Source organism: Tamandua tetradactyla, chromosome 13, assembly GCF_023851605.1.
Source record: "Tamandua tetradactyla isolate mTamTet1 chromosome 13, mTamTet1.pri, whole genome shotgun sequence".
In the NCBI taxonomy this organism is placed as follows: domain Eukaryota; kingdom Metazoa; phylum Chordata; class Mammalia; order Pilosa; family Myrmecophagidae; genus Tamandua; species Tamandua tetradactyla.
In genome coordinates this window covers 510492-533206 of record NC_135339.1, presented here as the reverse complement: position 1 = coordinate 533206, position 22715 = coordinate 510492, and the positions used below count along the sequence as shown (strand labels likewise).

The 22715-nt window shown below is 38.0% G+C and overlaps 1 protein-coding gene across 25 annotated transcripts in view; it reads left to right on the top strand.

The window, feature by feature from the left end:
• The window catches only part of LOC143653454 (olfactory receptor 14I1-like), a 255537-nt gene that overhangs the window by 89868 nt on the left and 142954 nt on the right, over window positions 1–22715 (top strand). For 5 of the 25 annotated variants that reach the window (XR_013161283.1, XR_013161278.1, XR_013161279.1 and 2 more), the window contains one exon: window positions 99–1037. The exons of 10 other annotated variants lie outside the window; for them this stretch is intronic. The gene's annotated coding sequence lies outside the window, so the exon portion shown is untranslated. Of the gene's footprint in view, window positions 1–98; window positions 2348–6708; window positions 6916–8919; window positions 10028–17036; window positions 17816–22715 lie in introns of those variants that run through there. 10 more of the 25 variants (XR_013161287.1, XR_013161281.1, XR_013161271.1 and 7 more) reach the window with 5 other exon arrangements.

Here is a 22715-nt window from a genome sequence, read left to right as displayed (position 1 = left end):
CTACTGGGGTAAAACTTCAAGCACTTTACTCAACAGAAATGTGTCTCTTGCTCAGTGACCTGTGTTATATTCTTGAACTTCTTCTTTTCCATCCACAGAGAGGGCCAGAAAACTTCATGTTTCAATGATACTAAACTTCAGCAAGTAAAACAATAGGACCTTGAGAGTTATGGAAAAGTTTTCCTGGATTTAGACCAGGGTCAAATTAAACAATTGCGGTATATTTTCCAGTACTAGATAGTCAATGTACATTTAAGATCATCTGTGCTTTTAGGATATTATGAAGCAGAGATTTTGTAACCTCCAATGGAAGGAATTATATGATGAAATTTTTAATTGAATAATAAAATGAAAATAAACTGATGCTTAAAATATACTCTATTAAAGAAATCAGTTAAGCTGATGTTCATAGTGAAATTATTCACAGTTCCCAAAGGATGGAAACAACCCAACTGTCCATCAACGGATGAATGAATAAATAAAATCTGGGGTAGCTCACATTCCCCTCCCCACTCCAGCATGGCCAACAGAACCGTAGATTCTACAAAGGCAAGGAAGGCCATTATGGCCAGAAGCACCTTTCTGAAAGTCCAAGGGGACTAATTAAATTTAGAGCAGTATTTATATTCATTCTTGGCAGTGGAGGTGACATTTCAGGGCCTGGATATTAGGGAAAGCCAAGGACTCTTCTAGCCTGGAGGTTTTTTGTTGGGCAAGGACACGCCCAACTAAGGCCTCAGGAGTGAAAATTGGAGGCTAGGTAGGGCTCAAGAAATCCAAAAGCTCTTGGATGATGCTGAGTCTGAGTACATACACATAGGAGACCTAAAAGGTCCTAGAAGAAGGAAAAGAAAGGGCAGACTTTAAAATGGCCTGAACTTTCAATAATCCCTTACCCACATAGACTTTATGAGCAGATGACTGAGTCCTTACTGCTCAGGGTTAATTAGCACAACTTCTGCCAAATATTAGCTAAATATTAATCTACAGAGACGCAGGCACAACCCACATGAAGCCAGCAAGTATTATGTAATATATACTGTATAAAGTGTATTTCATATATGAATGTTCATTTTTGTATATGTGTATGCATGTGTTTATATACACACATTCACATGTATACTGAGTAGAGACATCTGAAATGTACAATAAAAGGTAAAGAGTATTCATAGATTTTGCCCAAGCAAGTTTGCAAATAGACCCATGTATGAACGAGAAACAATTACAGCAACAGCAGCATGAGCCATTATAACCTTCAGAAGTAAAAATCAGAATTGAGATGCTGAAATATATTATTTAAAAAGTTAAATTTTAAGAAATAGAAAAGTGGTGCATTTACAGAGAACATTAAGTGAATCAGAACACTCCATAAATATCCCCAAAAGTTGCATAAACAAAGATTTCATAGCAGCTATTATAAATATGTTTAATGAATAACAGGAAATCATGTTTAATGAAGGAAAGGAAAGTATGGCTACAATGAAGGACCAAATAGAAATTCTCAAGAGGAAGCTAGAAATTAATTTAAAAGAACCAAATGGAAATTCTGGTGTTGACAAACAATATTCAAAGAAAAATTCTGTAGAGGATGTCAAAGGCAGATATAATATGGCACAATAGTGAATCATAAAATTACAGATATTTCAATAGATATTGTCAACTTTGAAGATCAGAAGTAAAATGGATTAAAGAAAAATTGAGAGGGTCTCAGAAAACCATGAGAGACATCAAATGTACCAACAAAAAATGTAATGAGGTTCCTATAATGAGAGGACATGAGGAAAAGAAAATATCTGAAGAAATATAAAAATTTCCCAAGTATGTTAATGAACAATCTGAGAAGCTCAGAAACTATAAGTAGGATAAGTCCAAAGAGATCTACACCTAGACATATCATAGTCAAACTGTGAAAGTCAAACCAAGAAGAAAATATCAAGAGCAATAAGAGAAAAATTACAAATAATATACAGGGTAACATCAATCAGTGAATAGGGGTCACAAAATAGTGGAATGATATGTCTAAAGAATTGAAAGAAAAAAATGTCAACTATGAGTTCAGCAAAATGCAAAATGCAAATGAAAGAGAATACAAGATAAACAAATAATAAGATAATTTATTGGTTACAAATATGCTGTCTTGGCTTGCCAGGCTGCTGTATCATCAAATACCACACACTGGATGACTTAATCAACATAGATACATTGGTCATGGTTTTAAAGCTGAAAGTCCAAAATCAAGATGTTAGCAAGTCTATGCTTTCTCCTGAGGTTAGTACTATTCTTGTGATGCCATTCTCTCATCACATGTTAATGTCCTGTGACTGTGGCTTTATTCTACTGTCAGTGGAAAAATTTCTTCTCCTTATTAAGGGCTCAGTAATATGGTTTAAAGCCTACCCTGAATTATTTGTGCACATCATCATAACATCTTTAAAGAGTCCATTCACAAATAAATTCACACCTTAACTAATAATACTTTTATATGGCTCTATTTACAAATAGATTGCCATCTAATTGGAACATAGAATATATGTATAATAATATAGAATATATGTATAATAAGAACATTGCTGTTTTGGACTTCCATAATTCAATCTACCATTTATGCTTTAAAAGAAATCATAAATATAGTAGCTTGGGCTGAAAAACAATTACTCTAGATTTTAAACTAAATCTGTACATAGGGAATGAAGAGTAAATAGAAGAGGGAGGAGTGTGAGAAAATGGCAGAGTAAGAAGCTCCATGAACTGCAGCAACTGTCAAAACCAACAACTTGGAAACTCCAGATTCTAGGAGAACACTGTGCCAGATCCAGGGGGCAATGAGAGGAAGTGGCTAGTAAATTGCAAAAAAGACCAGTGAGCTTCAACCTCCCTGCAGTAGTAAGAGACTTGTGGTCTTATCCCAGATCTCAAACTTTGATCAGCTACTTAACATGACTCAGACCTAAGGAAAAGAGCTAGATGACTACATTAACCAAGCAAGTGCTTAACTAAGAATCTCCAGCTTCAAAAGCCATAGAAGTTCATGGTGAATTTAATGACCCCTCCCCTCCAGCTTCACTTCCATTATGGGTCTGGCCCTATTCCAGAGGGAACAGAGCTTCCCCTGTATGCCTACTTGACTAAATATATATCTCTGCCAATCTCTTGGTTGGAAGACCCTGAGACTGAGCTAGATAATGCACCTGTAGCTTGCTGTCCCAAAGTTTGTGCCGAGGATAGAGGAGCACCTTGCCAATAGCTGAGACAGTGTGAGGAAAATTTAATTGATGCAACCTTGGGCAAAAGACTTCGTGCATTGTCACTCAAGCACCCAAGAGGGCTGGAGGTCTATTCAAACCCCTATAAACTGTAAAGAGAGAATTCTTAAGGCCTGTATTAAGCACAGGCCCATGAAAGGAAAAAGGTTCCTCCAGGCCATCTAGATAAAACACTGCATATCCCTTTATTCTCAGGTGATTCTTCCTGATACAGGAGCTAAACTCTGAAAGAGACCATGAACCAAAGAAGAGCTGATTTGCAAAGCCAATGAAAGGTGCTTTTTCTGCTTTGGTTTGTTTTGAAAAGGTTCTGGGATTCAAGAAAATCTCTGCCATACGATGATCTGGATACAGATTTAAGAAACAGAAAACAAGGGACCAAATCCCAAAATTAACAATTAAAAATTTTTAAATGTAGTGGGCAATAGAAGATAACAAGACAAAAAAACAAAACAGGAAATGATGGCTCATCCAAAGGAACAATATAAAAATCCATAAAGTTTTAGTGAAGAGGATTAGACTTTGGACTTATCAGAAATAGGGCTAAAAATTAACCTAATATGCTCAAGGAATGAAAAGAAATTTTCTCAGATATAAGGACAACAATAAATGAGCAAAATGGGAATTTCCTTGCTATTCTCATTAGGAAAAAAAACAGGATATACCGAGGACCTTAATAACTGAAATGAAAAATTCCCTAGATGACTTCAATAGCAGTATGAAGGAAGCAGAGAAAGAATAAGTGATTTCAAAGACAGGAAAACCTAAATTATTTATGATGGGATAGAGTTTACTGGTTTAAAAATCTTGTGTACCCCAGAAAATCCATGTCCTTTAATCCTGTTTCAATATTGTAGGGCAGAAACCCTTTTGATTAGATTGACTCTATGAAGAGAAGCGCTGGCAGCTGTGGGCGAGACACTTTGATGAGGTTATCTCCACAAAGATGTGACTCCATTCAGAGTGGGACTTGATTAGTTTATTGAAGTGCTTTAAAAGAGGAAACATTCTAAGGAAACCAGAGAGCTGATGCAGATGCTTAAAGAGCAGAAGTGACAGAGCAAATAAAGCCAGAGACCTTTGGTGATGAAGAAAGAAATGCACCTCAGGAAGCTGCTTGAATTCAGCAGCCAAAGACCCCAGCAGATGCCAGCCACATGCCTTCCTGGCTCACAGAGGTGTTCCAGACATATCAGCCTATTTTGAATTAAGGTATCTCGTCCTGGATGCCTTAGTTTGGACATTTGATAGGTTTAGGACTGTAAAATGGAAACTTATTAAATTCCCTTTGTAAAAGCCATTCTATTTCTGGTATATTGCATGCTGGTAGCTTAACAAACTAACACACACAGAAAGAAAAAAGAATGACAAAACAGTTAATAGAGTATAAGAGATAAAATAACGCCATTAAATGTACCAATATATACATTATGAGAGTCTCAGAAAGAGAAGAAATAGAGAAAGGGGCAGAAGGTATATTCAAAGAAAATATGAAAGTAAAAGAACCAAATTTGATAAAAGTCATGAACATATACATTAAAAAAATTATTGAGTCCTAAACAGGGTAAACTCTATAAGAACCATGCCCACACACAAATCAATCAAATTTTCTAAGCAGGGATCTGAAAACAGCAAAAGAAAAACAATTCGCATGTACATGGGAATCCCAAGGATTAAGTGCTAATTAATCCTCATTCAACATTGCTGGGTGGAATCTTTTTTTGATTCCATGGAGATATGACCCACTCAATTGTGGGGTTGGTAACTTTTGATTAGATGTTTTTTGTGGAGATTGATCTCCACCCATTCATGCTGGGGTTGCTTACTAAAGCCTTTTAAGATGGAACTATTTTGGTAAAAGCTTTAAAGCAACCAGAATTAACAAAGTCCACCACCCAGTGACCTTTGGAGATGAAGAAGGAAAATGCCCCAGGGGAGCTTCATGAAACAAGAAGCTGGGAGACAAAGCTAGTGGATGTCACCATGTGCCCTTGAAGCTGAGAGAGAAACCCCAAACTTCATCAGCCTTTCTTGAGTGAAGGTAACCTCTTGCTGGTGGCTTAGCTTGGACAGTTTTATGGCCTTCGAAGTGTAAACTTGCAACTTATTAAATTCCCGTTTTAAAAAGCTGTTCCAGTTCAGGTAAACTGCATTCCAGCAGCTTACAAACTAGAACAGTAGCCTTCAATTGCAATTACTAGGGCTACTCTGGGTATATACAGAGGCTTTCCATTTATCCACATCTTTGGGTGAAATAGATCAGATTATTAGAAATGAGGATGGGTTATAATAGATACTGGGACCACCTTCTATTTCTCAAATCCCACCACCCTCATTAGTCCTCCTCCCTTTAGTACAGAAATATTTAAATGGTGGGGATTTCCAACAAAACATGGCCTCTTTAATTCCCTTACTTCCCTTTCAATTAGGGCTTTTACAAAGCATGAATCAATTTTTGCTAGTCCTGTCTACCCCAATTCACCTTCTGTGAAGAGATTTCATCATATTATTCCAAGCACACATATCTTTCTCTCAAAAGATGGAACTTAATTTGGAACTTTTAGAAGAAGATTTAACAAATCAGGGCAAGGAATTAAGCCCTATACATATTCCTATGCTTTCAGTCAAAAAATAATTTAAATGTCACCCTCTTTTAGATATTATTCCAATCTATTTATGGTCCACATCTTCAACTGACATGGGCCCCGCTCTATATGCCTCCACCCTATCTCTGCTCCCAGGGTCTCATCCAAGAACTTAAAAAATGCAAAGCATTCTAACTTTCCCTCCTATCAAGCCTAAATAAGAGGATATTTAGGACTTGAAGTTTTGTTATGAAAATCGGATTCCTAATTTTTCTTTGATGGCTCAACCTCTATATGATTTATTTAAATCTAAATTAATTGAACCCAATAAATAGAATGAAACTACACATGATTCCTTCAAGTTAATAAGGCATCATTGGCTAATACTTCTACTTTGGGACTATCTAATTCAAAATTACCCTTTTTCTCCTTGTCTATGAACAGGAAGGGAGTGGGTTAGGTTTCCTTATGCAAATGTATAGAGACCAACACAGACATTTTGCATATTATAACTAGCAATTGGGTGCTATGGCCAAGGGTCTGCCCTCTTCTGTGAAGTCCCTTGCTGTGGTGGCAAAACTTTAGTATCAACTTAAGAATTAATTATGGGATCTCTCTTGACTATTTATGTCCCTCATTCTTAGAAGGCTTTTCACCAACAGGCTATCTTCCTATGAAATTCTCTTACTTTTCCCTCCCAGTGTCTCCTTTGTTCATCGTCACAACCTTAATCCTGCTACTTTCTTCTATTTATGATGAAACTCCTCATGATTGCATAGCTTTAACTGACTAATTGTTAACCCCATGAATAAATTTGCAAGACCTTCCAATTGCTAATGCATATGCTTTTTGGTTTACAGATGATTCTTACCTTAAAGAAAACTCAGGAATATACCATTTTGGATATACTTATACCTCTAACCATGAACTAATGGGATCAAATACCTTACCTAATGTCATGTCATCCCAGCAAGCTGAACTTTTTTGCTATCACAAGAAGCTGTATACTTGCAGAAATAAAAACAGTAAATACATACACTGAAAGTGAGAATGCCTTCAGTTTTGTCTGAATAAGTCCCACTAAATTTACTTGGCACTTAAGACCAAAAAACAAAAAAAAAACAAAGTAATCCCACTTTTTCTCTATATAACACTTTATTAGGGAATTGCAGAGTGGCGAGATGGTCTTAGGTGGCTGCAGGATATTCAGAGTAGCATTCCACATCATTCAGCCTGTTGCAGTGACTTATATAGGACAAGAGGAAAGAAGCACAGAGCCAATCAGGGTTTTCAATATGATAAATATGTCTCTTTGAAGACATAATACATGACAGGAGTACTTTGAACATGGCTAGCTATTATGCTAAGGAACATCCATGTGTATTTTTTAATGAACTTGCTGAAGGCTTTTTTTTCTTCTGTAGGAATTTATGTCTTTTTTGGCTCATTGCCTCACATTCCAACCCTTAAAAAACCCACCCTTACATTCTACATGCCCTTTTTTCCATGAATATCACTGAGGGGTGATTGAGGGACACATCTAGAGACAAAAACTATATAAGTGCATATATCAATGCCTATGCCTTTTAATTTGAAGAAGACACTTAGTAAAGCAGATCACCAAACTCTGCTTTGTTAGGTTAAAAGGCAACACTGTCCAAGGTATTATACTTCTGTGAGAAGTTGGTAGCTGTTCACACACCCAGCATTCAGCCTGGTTATGAGTTGTAGCCACTTCAGTCTCCCCTTTCAGAAGTTTACCTTCCTCTGTTATAAAGAATAGAAGCATTACTCTAGGGACAAAAATGCAAGGTGTTTAGTAAGAACTAACATGGGGAGGTCATGACAATTCAATAATATGCAAGTTACAGGCCCATCTCCTGACAAGATATTTCCCATCATTGGTTTCTTCCTGGACGATGTACTAAACTTTTCCCCATGATGGTTTGAAGGTATATGGACCCCAGGAAAGAATGTTCTTAATCCATTTTTATGGGTGTAAACCCGTTTTAGGTAGGATCATTTGATAAGTAGCATCTGAAACCAAGATGTGACCCACCTCGTTCAGGGTGTGTCATAATCCTCTTACTAGAGTCCTTTAGAAGAAAATGAAATTCAGACAAAGATAAGAAATCCACTGAAGCAAGAAGCTTAAAGCAACACTGAAGAGAAGGGAGAGACCGGCAGATTCTGCCATGTGCCTTGCCATGGGATAGAGGAGACCAGGATCACAAGCAACTGGGTTTTGGGAAAAAAGTATTGCCTTGATGATGCTTCTTTTGGACATTTTTCTCAGCCTCAACACTGTAAGCTTGTGCAATAGCAAATTCCCATTGTTAAAGCCAACACCTTTCATGATATCTGCTTCAAAGATTTAGCAAACTAGGACAACCCCCCAACTGTTCCTTGACTTCAGATAGGACATTATATAATGGAACCTGTGCATTAAGCCATAATAGGAATGCAACGTCTACCCCAGGTATTATGGAGGAGGTTTTCTGTAAACTAGAGCCATGGGAATATGCTATGTATATGATAGAAGTCAGAGTTATTGCTAATTCCTTTCTTTGTCCCCAAGGAATAAGACCACTTATTAATGGGGATGGCTTGCTGCAATGTAAGCTCCACAAAATTTGGTGGGTGCTTTTGGGTATGGCCTATGACAATCTCAATACAAGTACCTGTTCTGTTACAATTGTAGGAATATTTTGGTCTGGTGTCACTTTTGTTCTTATTCCTGATGGAGTGGATATCAGGGTCCTGAAACTTTCTTATCCTGAAGTTTGTCCAGTTAAAAGTGCGCTATTAGCCAAATGGCTTCCTATAAATGAGATGCTCACAATGCAATGAATGGTTTGTAGATTACTATTGTAGTTGTTGTTTTAAAATACCATTCTTCCTCTGTATCAGGCCAGCAGCCTGAAGTTTGTAGGGCAGATGAAAGTGCCAGATAATCTCTTTTTGTGACTGGAGTATAGGCTGAAATGTGTCAAATCATTATTTTGGCATCAAGGTTTTGTGCCCAAACTCGGATATCTTCCCACAAGGCTTTACTCTGTGTCTCCTTACAGGCTGTGGTCCATTTCTCCTGTGCCACTTTGACATCCAGAGACTCAGACCATAATACATCGCCCAGCTGCTGGTACATTTAGAGATTGGCATACGCTCATGGACTATAATCATCCAGATGGTTCATAGCTCAGCCCATTGACAACTCTTATGTTATCCTTTACCCATCCATATGGTGGGTATACAGGAGTATTGTCCTCTATAGGAACCATAGATATATCAAGCATTTTCTTACATTGATGTAATTTCTCTACTGCTGGCATGGATGGTGTAGGGGAGTTCAGATTCTCTACATATGAAACTGGCCCCAGTAATTTATGTATCCTCTCTGATAGTGGGCTAGTATGGAGAGAACTCCACTGTTGTAAATAAGCATGCTATTTTTATAGCATGCTAACTTGGGCACAAGCACTTTTTGGCTGAATACAAGTGTCATTGACCCATCCATTTATTGGCAGTGATAATTGCACAGTTATTGGCAAAGACACTGTTATAGGATAGTTTGCATAAGAGTAAAATATATTGCTCACAGTTGTTTTTCAATAGGACTATATCATTGTTTTGTTCCATTCCATAGCTGGGACCAGAATCTGAGTGGTACTTGCTTCTCATTTTGTTTTTGCCACAGGCACCATCTGAATCCTTCTTGGTAAATGGCAATATCCAATTTAAAAGTATACACTGCTATTAAATTCCCGAGAGATTAAATTTGTTTTACAGCTGCCTTTTATTATTAGAAGGCTTCCTTGGCCTCAGTAACCCAATGTCATTAACCCCCCTTTTTAATTAATCTATATAATGATCAAAGTATTTGAACTGGGTGGGGTATAAAGAGTCTCCAGAAACTTAATAAGTCTTTAAAGGCCTGCATTTCTTTTACAGTGTAGGGAGTTGGTCACATTAGTGCATTATCTATGACCCCAGCTGGAATGACCTTTGTCTTACCCAACCAAACAACTCCTGGGAAATTTATAAACTCTGTGGGCCCCCAGATCTTGGCATCATTTGTGACCCATCCTTGGTTTATTAAAGGCACTGTAATGGTGGGGCCACAACTTCTAGATTTTTAATACTATATATTTTATATATATCTTTTATGTATTCCCTTGAAACATGGCCAGTGCAAATAAGAAACTAAATATTTAGTTTAATTTAATTGAAGTAGCTAAAATATAATATAGAGGCTAATGCCTTTAACAGCGCATATCTAATGTCTGATATTTCAGCTTTTTCTCTAATACTAAGAAAATCACATAATGAAAAATATATTTCAAGAGAACTTATATAAAATTTTTAAAATATTTAAAAAGAAAACATTGCAAGAATTACACAAAGAAACTAAGAGATAAAGAAAGGAAATGGACAAAGGGGAAAACAACAAAGGTTTGTTAAACATTATAAGAAAATCAGGCATCAGAATGAATAAAATCCATCATGAAAATCCAGCTCCAAATTACTAATATTAATGAAGTCACTCCCTCAACAATAAGTATAAAGTGTAGAGAATACAGGACTAACACAGGAGAAGGCTAGACAACAGACATACATGAAATGAATGAGGTGCACCAAGAAAAAGAAGCACCAAACTATTAAAGTGTTTCTTGTGGGAGAAGAACATGGGAAAAGAGGTATGAAGGTGCATTTTTCTTAACAAAGAATTCTAGAACATTTTAGCCCTTTATACTGTATGAACGTATAATATAATCTAAAGGTACACATTAGAAAACAAACAGCCTCTTTCTGGCCCCACCTTGACCTTGCTCCTTGGTTGGGAGAGTCAGCACAATCCAGGCTGCCTGCCCCTCTCTAGGAAAAAACTCCAAGATCTTGCTTGGAATGACCCTTCCTTGTCCCTCGTGCCTTACCTTAGCTCTGCTGCCTGGGACCACATGGATATCTGGACTCCTGCTGTTTGACTCCTTCCTTAGACTTCAAATCCAGGGTTTCCCACTTGTTGCCTCCTGTTTGGGATGTTTCCTGCCCCCCACACTGGACCTGGATTCTGAAACTACCCTTCCCTGGATCTCACTGCCATTTGGGATTCATTTCTCACTGCTGTTCATTTAATCTGTACATGTGCTATGCCATTATTGATCATCCTTTGAACACAGGTGAAGGATTTGTGGCCAAGTCAGCATACAACTGTTTTTCTATTACCATAGATATCTCAGACTGTAAATCATGAGTAGGGCTTCAGAAGACACAGGCCAGGGTCATGTGTGAAGTGGAGAGTCTCCCACCATGCACAGGGATTCCAGGCAAAGTCTTTATGAAAGTTTTGCCTGGCTTAAGACTCAAGATCATCTCTGAGCCCTGGGCCTCTAGGACGCCACAGCCCTGCTCCCACCCCCAAGACAGTGCAGTCTTGGTTTGGAAGTTTCCTTTGTTCCACTTTGATTGTGATCATGGGCAAGTCATTTCACTGACTTGACTTGACAAATTTCTCTGTGAAGTATGGGACATCTCTTGACTGTGCAGACGAATGAGAATGGACAGGATGGAGGAAGATGGAGACTGGAGCTGGACGGAGGCAGGGCTTGGGAAGAGTGGCTTTGGGACAGGCAGAAGGAAAGTGTATTTCTAAGGTGTCTTCAAAGTGGGTGAGTACAAGCATGACATCAGCAATGCACCTGGATCCCAGCTGGAAATTGCTTGGCCAAGTTCCTGATATGAACAAAAGGGCATTGGTGTTCAGAAGAAATTCCCCAACTCCTGCTTTTCCTCCTTGTTCCTCTTCATTAAATGTTGATCAAAGCTCAGTCTGTTGGTCATAGGCACAAGCTCTGTTCTTGGGCTTCCAATACATTTGGGTTTTGTCCATCCATCTCAGTCCATGGTTGGTGCTGTTGAACTCTTACTCCTCTAACTATGCTGCTATTGCCTTTATGTCCAGGCCTACTTACAGGTGCCTGCAGAACAGTGACATTCAGGTAACCTGGGTGTGGCTGTCTGCCTTGCAGATATGAACAGGGATCAATGATGCATCATGTCAATATCTCAATGCCATGACATATGCCAGGGACAAACACCTTTGCATGGAAGAAAGTGTCACTGTGGCCTCCCCTTGACTTTGGCAAGAAATTTTGCAAGATTCATTGAACACCTGGAAACAAATTCCAAATGGATAGAACTGGAAACAGGAAATGAAATAAGCATGGGTCATCGCCCTGCAGAGGACAAATTAAACCCCATGGAATGAAGTGGCTCCAATCTGCAAGTGGTCCTAGCTTCTGAAAGAGAGGCCTGGGCCTTTACTTGGGGATGGGCCTCCACTTGGTCTGAGGGACGCATCCAAAATGTCCTGTAAAACATCTTCTTCACAAGTGGCCCTCAAATACACTTGTGAAGTGTATTTGATATACTCAAATAATTATACTTGTGAACAGAAAAAGCCCATTCTCTCTCAGAATGAGAGCCAGCCTTCTATTCACACTGATGCTGCACACAGAGCTTTTTCCACAGCACCCAGCATGAGTTCAGCAACCAGATTGCCCACTCCCACCTCGCCCTGGACCGCATCAAACCACACTCTTATGTTGGTGCTCTTGATTGGCCATATTCCTTCAAATTAAATGCCCTGGATCGCATCAAACTACACTCTTATGCTGGTGTTTTTGATTGGCCATATTCCTTCAAATTAAATGAAGGTAACATTTTCCAATCCCAGACTTTTTGTGCTTGGAAATACCCTCACAGATATGTCTCTGAAAGGTGTGGTTAAAAAGAAAAATTAAGTATTCATGAAAGTTACCTCAAGTCTACAGAATGATCCGCATTTTTTTCTGTCATTCATGAAAATAATTTCCCATAAACAATGTTTTCATAACAGCAATATTTTAATAAATGGTATTGTATTAATTTTGATGTAGAAAGCAGCAAGAAATTTATATTACTATTGTAATACCATGGTTCCAAATCCATCAGAGAGCTATCGGCACAAAAAAACCTAAATTAACTAAATTCTAGAAAGAGGGGAACCCTTCCTAGGCAAGAAGAATCTCACAAGTGCTGAAACCCCCTTCTACTTCCCTTATTGATGCCTCCCTCCCTTGCTAGGAACCACTCCCAGCTACTGATCTTATAATCTCTAAAACTTGCTTTTCCAGAATACCATACTGTTAGACTCATTCTTTATGATTCTTTTACAGACTAGCTTCTTTTGCTTAATAATATGCATTTAAGGTTCATCTATGTTTTTCATGTTGTGAGCTTATTCATTGTCTGCCTCTGACTATGCATCAATATACTACCATATAGTTAACCCACTCACTCACTGAAAGACATCTTGATTTCATCAAGTATGGGCCATCATGGGAAGGAGTCTACAAGAATTTGTGCATTGATTTCGTGCATATATGAGTGTATATGTGTGGTCACAAGTTTTCATCATTTGGGTGACAGCTACCTAAGAGTGCCATTGCTGTATTGTATGGTATAACTGTGCTTAGATTTGTAAGACGTGCAAAACTGTCTACCAAACTGGCAGTACCTTCACATATTTCCACTGGCATTGAATAATAATTCCTGTTTTTCTCAATCTTCTCCTCACCAACAATTGGTATTATTTTTTTTTATTTTAGTTATTTTAACTGTTGGGTAGTGGTCTAACATTTTAATTTGGTTTTGTGTGAGATAACTGATGTTGAGAATTTTTGTATCTTATTCATCATCTGTGCATTTTCTTTGTCGATATGGTTATAAATGTATTTACCCATTTTTTTAATGGATTTTTTCTTTTTTTTTTTAGTTTTTGTAGTATTTTGGATACATGTCCTTTTACAGATATACGTATTCAAGTATTTTACCTCACTATGTGGCTTATCTTTTCATTTTATTAGCAGTACCTTTTGCAAAGTTGAAACTTTAAAATATTAGTAAAGTATATCCTATCATTTTTCCTGGAACGCACTTTTGATTTTAAGCGAGTGTTCTCCTATGCTTTATTCTGGATTTTTTTTTTAATTTTACAATGTACATTTGAGAATATGAACTACTTTGAGAGAATTTTTGAGTAAGCTCTAACTTGTGTCTGTGTTCATTATTTTCTATGCTGTCATCCATTTGTTCCATTGCTATTTTTTTTAAAAAAAAATCTATTTCTCAATTGAAGCTGGCTTTCTGCATTAAACAAAGACCAACTGACTAGTACTTGCATAGGATTATTTCTGGTCTCTTTTCTGTTCCATTTATCTTTGTCTGTGTCAATATTATGTTGATGTGTTTACAGTGAAACACTATTTCAGGGGGTGGAAAATTTGATTTCTCTGTTTCTCTTCAGTATTGTGTAGAATATTTTAGGTTAATAAAAGCTTTCCCATATCTATAAAATCGTCCTTTTTTTTTTTTTTTACAATAGTGATCAATCAAGTTGGCAAAAAATAGCATCTTAGTTATGTTCAGTTTTCTGATCATGAACAAAGAATATGTTACCATTTATTTAGATTTTCTTTGAATATTTTTGGTAGTATTTCATAGGTTTCTGCAAACATATTTTCACATTTTTATTAGATTTTCACCTAAAGGTTTCATCATTTTGGTGCTACTGAAAATGATATACGTTTTGGACAGCATATAAGAAAGCAATTGACCTTCGATATTGACCTTTACTTTGCTTCTTTGTTGCCTCTATCCATTTCAATCAAGGAGTGGACTAGCTGACTCCATTTCTGTCTGAACTTTCATAATTGAAAAACCTGAAGGTGGAATCTCATTATTAAACCTTATGGTCATGGGGCAGGGGTTGTGGCTGGCCACACGCTCTGGTCGCTGAGCACCCACGTCCCCTAGGGGAGCTCGATCTCTCCTTCTGATGGTCTGGCCTCTCCCCAGCGTGGAAAGCACGTGGGTGCTCTGCCCAGCAGGTGGTGGGCCACCTTCCCGCATGGGCCAGAGCCTGGTCCCCGCAGGACCCACCTGGGTGACTTGGGACTGCTTTCGTAGTGAGTAAAAATATCATTTTAGGGACCTTTGCCGCGGCTTCACTGGAGACACTTTTCTTAGACTGTGAACGCAGTATCTTGTAATTTCAGGGTTAGTCCTTCAGATTGATGGAAGGTGCTGCTCACATCACTCCCCATCAAGGCACCCCTCTGAAGATGATTTTATCTCTGTGGATGTTAACTTTGATCACCTAAATGAGATAGTCTTTGTCAGAAAAGTTGCTCTTTTCTCCTGTCCATACTGTGTGCAGTTTTCAGGAGACTCAGGCCATGCATGCTTCAATAGCAGGGAGGTATGCTCCACATTCCTGATGATTACCTATATCAACTAACTAACTGGAACTCTCCCTGAGAGATTGCACCTCTCTCCCCATTTATTTATTTGAGCATTTATTTATACCAGTATGGACTCATGGATATTTATTTTGTTCTTTGGGTTATATGCAATACTAATTTATTTTTTGCTTAAATTATTTCACCTCTGGATGTTGGAAGCACTCTGAGTTGCCTCCAATTTTTTTGATGACTTCATCTGTGCATGTGTGTGTAGTTGTATATTTAGCAATTTACTTTTGAACACTACAAGATTCTCCAGTTTTATCTTGTATATTTTCTATCCCAATCCTAGAGTCAGTAATTTCTCCGTGGAGCACACTGTTTCTTTTTGGAAGATTTTCATTGAAAACCCAGATCTGGGAGCTAAATGTCCTCTGTGCTATGTGTATCTTTTCTTTTCAGTCTATCAGCTGTTAATGCATGGAAAATAATATGTGTATATTATTTTCAGTTTAAATCTGTGCATTTAAACCGATAAACTGTCTATATATATTATATACTATAACTATTTCTATATGGAAATATCCTTTTTATGTTAAGACAAGCATGGGTTCAAACAGATGCTTCCAAATCTATTATATTGTCACATGGGACAATTTAGCCTTCTCTGAGTTATTGTACCCTCCCATTCCATCCATGAGAAACCTGTCTCCTGCAATCACAAATGTATTTAATTATTTGCCCAACTCCACTATATATGTATTAGGGTTTCATAATTGTCAACAAGCACCCAAGTGAGAAAGTGTTTTGTCAACTAAAATTCACTGCTTATTCACAGCTCCATTTGCCTTTGACCTCATAGAGTCCTTAGTTCCAAAGCTATTTAGCTGAGCACTTTTCCCCACCACTTGATTTGGGATTGCATTATGCAATTGGGATGTATTTAGATTCATTGGTCATATTTAATTCCAGCCTAATACCCACTAACCTCCTCATTAATTTTTAAGTGTATGTACATTAAAATGTACTCTTTATGTTTAAAAAATGTGTTTTCTCAAATGGTTAGAGGTGAGTACTCATCACTTAAGTGCCATAGAGAATTCTTCACCTGTTCCAACTTCACCACCCACGTAAAGCCCTGGGAACCACTGCTCTGTTTACTATGTGGAGTTTTGCCTTTCCTAGAATGCCATATGCCATATACAGTATATGGCCTTTTTAAACTGGCTTCTTTCACTTAATAATAAGAATTTGAGATTCATACATGTTTTTGCATTTCATGATAATCCTTTCCTTTTTATTGCTGAATAGTCTTCCCTGGCATGTACTAAAGTTTGGTTAGCTGTTCACCTCTTTTATGACATCTTGGTTCATTCCAGTTTCTGGCCCTTCTAAATTATTGTGCAGTATATACTTGCATGCTGGCTTTTACATTGAAAGTTTTCAAAACCCTTGAGTGCTCAAGGAGTGCCATTATTAGATTATATAGTGAGATTATGATTAGCTTTGTAAGAAACTGACAAACTGTCTTTTAAAGAAGCTGTACCACTATGCATTCACAACTGTAATGAATGAGAGTTCCTGTTTTTCCACATCATCACCAACAATTGATATGTCTGTGTTGGATTTTACTCATTTTAGTTGGTATTTAATGGCTTCTTGTTTTAAATTACACTTCCTTATTACAAGTGATGTTGAGGATCTTTTTGTATATATTTTTTGCCATCTTTATGCTTTCTTTGGTTAGGTTTTCATTCAATAAATTACCTTTTTTTCCACTGGGGTGTTTGTTTTTTTATTGTGAGTCTTACAGGACCTTTGCATATCTTGATACAAGTCCTTTTTTAGATAAGTGTTTTGCAAATATTTCTCTGACTGGAGATTGTCTTTTTTTCTCTTAACAGTGTCTATTCACAGAGAAGAAAATTTTTAATTTCAGTCAAGTCCATCCTAACAATTTTTTCTTTCCTGACTCATGTTTTCACTGAGATCATCATAAAACCCAAGTCACATAGATTTTTTCCTTGCTTTCTTCTAGAATTTTTATAGCTTTGCATTTAACATTAAATTCTATGAAATATTTTGAGTGAATTTTTATACAAGGTATAAGTTTGTGCCTTCTTACATTTTTTTCTTTATAGTCATCCAGTTGGTCCATCACTGTTTGTGGAAAAGACTATCCTTTCTCCATCAAATTGCCTTTGCTCCTTTGGCAAAGATCATTTGATTAAGTAATCAATCCATTGACTATTTGTGAACTGTTCCATTCATTTATGAGATGGTTTTTACCCCCTTTGTCATCATTACTAATTATTGTAGCTTTATTTTAATGCTTAGAATAGGGAAGTATGATTTCTTCTTTAGCATAATGTAGGCTAATCTAGGATTGGACAGTTTGTCAATATCTACAAAATATCATGCTGGGATTTTGATTGGGGTTGCATTGCCTTGATAGATGAAGGTGGGGAGAATTGACATCTTAACAATTTTGAGTCTACTGACCATGAAAAGGGGACATATCTTCATTTATATAGATTTCCTTTTACTTTTTTTCCATTATGCTTTCTCAATGCAAGTCTGTACATATTCTTTTTAGATTTATACCAAGGCATTTCATTTTTTGGTGCCATGCAAAAATTTATCATTATTATTTTTAAAATTCCAATTGGTCACTACTTATGCTTCCTATTATTTATCTTCATTCTCATCAAGGCATGGGTTTCTGGACTCCATTCTGTTTGAACTTATAAAGTTGTGGCATTGAATAATCTGAACACTGAATTTTAGTGACTCCTCAGGGAGGCAAAGTTTGTTGACCTGCACCCTGGTGGCAGATCTTGCCTTTGTTGTCATAGAGATGCTTCAGATGTGTGAAATGCCTCAGCATTCAGGCCCACTGATGGAGTTACTGTCTCCACTGTGAGCACAGGAGCTTTCTCATTACAGAGCCAAACCTCAGGGAAACAATGCCTCAGCTTTTGTAGTTAGTGCCTTGTCAAAAGCAAATGTTTCATTCCTGTACTTCTGCTGCTAAAGAAGGAGTTTTGGGTCTCATATACTTTTCTTAAACAGCAAGCACAGAAGCTCTTGTTTTTCTGAACTTCTCCTACTTATGATGTATTCATTACTTTCTCATGTAATATTTTAGTGAGATTTTTTATTTTTTTAATTTTTTTGCATGGGCTGGCAACAAAATCAAACTCGGGTCTCCAGCATGGCAGGTGAGAACTCTGCCTGCTGAGCCACCGTGGCCCACCCAAGACTTTTTTTAAAATTACCCATTTATTGAGGCATTTGAAGGTCAAAGTCATAGCATGCTATAATATACTGAAATCTCCAATTTTGCATCTGAAGGTGAATCCTAACAGGGATTCAAAATCTGGGGAAATACATATGTAATTGAGAAATGAAACTACAAAATATTTGGAAAGCAAATATGGATTTGAAATATTACCAAAAAAATGGAATACAAATATTGGAGTGTATTGGAGACAGGACAGTCCCTGGACAAGTCAAGTATGACTCCAGTAGGTGCCTTAGCCAAGGAAGCACTGCCATGGGCACCCCAGCTGGGATTCATTTCCTCCTCCTTGATTGTGAAATTGTGAGCCATGATGATTTCTCCATAAAGAGTGGGACATATCCTGATTCTCAAGAGGAGAGTGCAAACAGAAAGGAGTGTTGGGGGCACCAGAGATCAGGACTGAGTCCATAACAGTGGGCTGTGGGTCAGGGCGTCTTGGAGGACTTTTGCTGGTTGGGAGATGGGGAGGGAGTTTCATGGCCCCCTATGCCACTGAGGATTGGCCAGGCCTGTGGGAGGACATGCTAGAAGCCTAGATCAGGAGACCATGACATGGACAGCCAGTCAGGGTGCAGTGAGGAGGCTCCAGGTTCTGGTCTTTCCATGCCTTGGTTCATTCCTTAGCTTTTGGAGATGGCAGCTGAGCCCACACTTGCCAGTCAGCACTGTCTCATGCCTCACATATGGACTCAGGTCTTCCATTTCCCCACTCCTTCCCTGCTGCCCTCTCCATCCACATGTACACTGTTCATTCATTGTACCCAGTCCTGGGGCTGCTGGGCCCACCCTCCATTAGTTTTTTTTTTTAGTTTTTTTTTTTTATTAATTAACGGAAAAAAAGAAATTAACCCAACATTTAGAAATCATACCATTCTACATATGCAATCAGTAATTCTTAACATCATCACATAGATGCATGATCATCGTTTCTTAGTACATTTCCATCGGTTTAGAAGAACTAGCAACACAACCGAAAAAGATATAGAATGTTAATATAGAGAAAAAAATAAAAGTAATAATAGTAAAAACAAAACAAAACAAAACAAAAACCTATAGCTCGGATGCAGCTTCATTCAGTGTTTTAACATGATTACTTTACAATTAGGTATTATTGTGCTGTCCATTTTTGAGTTTTTGTATCTAGTCCTGTTGCACTGTCTGTATCCCAACAGCTCCAATTACCCATTATCTTACCCTGTTTCTAACTCCTGCTGGTCTCTGTTACCAATGACATATTCCAAGTTTATTCTCTAATGTCAATTCACATCATTGGGACCATACAGTATTTGTCTTTTAGTTTTTGGCTAGACTCACTCAGCGTAATATTCTCTAGGTCCATCCATGTTATTACATGCTTCATAAGTTTATCCTGTCTTAAAGCTGCATAATATTCCATCGTATGTATATACCACAGTTTGTTTAGCCACTCGTCTGTTGATGGACATTTTGGCTGTTTCCATCTCTTTGCAATTGTAAATAACGCTGCTATAAACATTGGTGTGCAAATGTCCGTTTGAGTTTTTGCCCTTAATTCCTTTGAGTAGATTCCCAGCAATGGTATTGCTGGGTCGTATGGCAATTCTATATTCAGCTTTTTGAGGAACCGCCAAACTGCCTTCCACAGTGGTTGTACCATTTGACATTCCCACCAGCAGTGGATAAGTGTGCCTCTTTCTCCGCATCCTCTCCAGCACTTGTCATTTTCTGTTTTGTTGATAATGGCCATTCTGGTGGGTGTGAGATGATATCTCATTGTGGTTTTGATTTGCATTTCTCTGCGGTCGTCTTCCCGGAAGGCGATCGCTTGGGGGCAACTCTAACTGCTATGTGTAAATTCAGAGCTCTGTAGTCGGGGTCTAAGGCGGCGCAGAGGCTCAGCAGCAGGCTGCTGAGGGACCCAAGAACCTGAGCCGAATACCAATTGTTGGCACAAAGCTACTTTATTGTTACATAGCAAGAGCTTAAGTGCTCGGGGGCTCAGGTGCTAAAGGACCCCGAAGCTTGGTGAGCTTCGGGTTATATACAGTTTGGAGGAGGGGTGGAGTCGGGGCATGTACGTCAGGGGAGGGTAGCCAATCACACAAGCTAAGAAGCAGTTGCTAGGCTTAGGGCAGAAGTTAGGAATAGGGAAGTGTAGAACATAACAGGAAGGGTTGCGGTTTTGTGGTGGGCTACGGAAATGGGCGGTTTACGACAGGAGGGGGAGAGACTGCAAGTAAGAAGAATAGGGAGTGAGATTAAAAATTTTTAAGGGCTGCTAGGCTCCAATCCCAAATAATACGCCACATTTCTCTAATGGCCAGGGACATTGAGCATCTCTTCATGTGCCTTTTGGCCATTTGTATTTCCTCTTCTGAGAGGTGTCTATTCAAGTCTTTTTCCCATTTTGTAATTGGGTTGGCTGTCTTTTTGTTGTTGAGTTGAACAATCTCTTTATAAATACTGGATACTAGACCTTTATCTGATATGTCATTTCCAAATATTGTCTCCCATTGTGTAGGCTGTCTTTCTACTTTCTTGATGAAGTTCTTTGATGCACAAAAGTGTTTAATTTTGAGGAGTTCCCATTTATTTATTTCCTTCTTCAGTGCTCTTGCTTTAGGTTTAAGGTCCATAAAACTGCCTCCAATTGTAAGATTCATAAGATATCTTCCTACATTTTCCTCTAACTGTTTTATGGTCTTAGACCTAATGTTTAGATCTTTGATCCATTTTGAGTTAACTTTTGTGTAGGGTGTGAGACATGGGTCTTCTTTCATTCTTTTGCATATGGATATCCAGTTCTCTAGGCACCATTTATTGAAGAGACTGTTCTGTCCCAGGTGAGTTGGCTTCACTGCCTTATCAAAGATCAAATGTCTGTAGATGAAAGGGTCTATATCTGAGCACTCTATTCGATTCCATTGGTCGATATCTCTATCTTTATGCCAATACCATGCTGTTTTGACCACTGTGGCTTCATAATATGCCTTAAAGTCAGGCAGTGCAAGACCTCCAGCTTTGTTTTTTTTCCTCAAGATGTTTTTAGCAATTCGGGGCACCCTGCCCTTCCAGATAAATTTGCTTATTGGTTTTTCTATTTCTGAAAAATAAGTTGTTGGGATTTTGATTGGTATTGCATTGAATCTGTAAATCAATTTAGGTAGGATTGACATCTTAACTATATTTAGTCTTCCAATCCATGAACACGGTATGCCCTTCCATCTATTTAGGTCTTCTGTGATTTCTTTTAGCAGTTTTTTGTAGTTTTCTTTATATAGGATTTTTGTCTCTTTAGTTAAATTTATTCCTAGGTATTTTATTCTTTTAGTTGCAATTGTAAATGGGATTCATTTCTTGATTTCCCCCTCAGCTTGTTCATTGGTAGTGTATAGAAAAGCTACAGATTTTTGAATGTTGATCTTGTAGCCTGCTACTTTGCTGTACTCATTTATTAGCTCTAGTAGTTTTGTTGTGGATTTTTCCGGGTTTTCGACGTATAGTATCATATCGTCTGCAAACAGTGATAGTTTTACTTCTTCCTTTCCAATTTTGATGCCTTGTATTTCTTTTTCTTGTCTAATTGCTCTGGCTAGAACCTCCAACACAATGTTGAATAACAGTGGTGATAGTGGACATCCTTGTCTTGTTCCTGATTTTAGGGGGAAAGTTTTCAATTTTTCCCCATTGAGGATGATATTAGCTGTAGGTTTTTCCCTCCATTACTTTTTGCCCCTGCCTAGTGACCAGGTCCACTTGTAGCCCACTGCACCAATGTGAGTCCTGCAGCTGGATGGGTGTGGGATCCCCCAGGACTGGAGCAGCTGTAGGTACCAGGAGCACAGGTCTTCAGTATCTCAATGGGAAGTGACACCAGTCAGAGGCAGCTCGGGTGTGGGATGTGGATGACATTCCTCACCACCTATCAGTGGGCCAGCTGACTTCTCCCCTGAGCCACAAGAGGGCTTATATAAGTATTGTATAAGTATTCCAAGTCTACTCAACCTGGAAGAAATAGTCTCTTTACCAACCAGTTCTGGGAAAACTGAATATCCACATCCAAGAATGAAAGTGGACCCCAAACTCACATCATATACAAAAATATCTCAAAATGGATTGAGTAACAAAAAACTAAAGCTACAGAACTCTTAAAAGAAAACAGAGAAATATCTACAGCAGCTTGTAGTAGGCAATGGATTCTAACACTTTACACAGAAAGCATAAACAATGAAAGAAAAATGTTATCAGTCATCAAAAATCATAAGAGGAAATTGAAAACAAACCCTTCAAAATGGGAGGA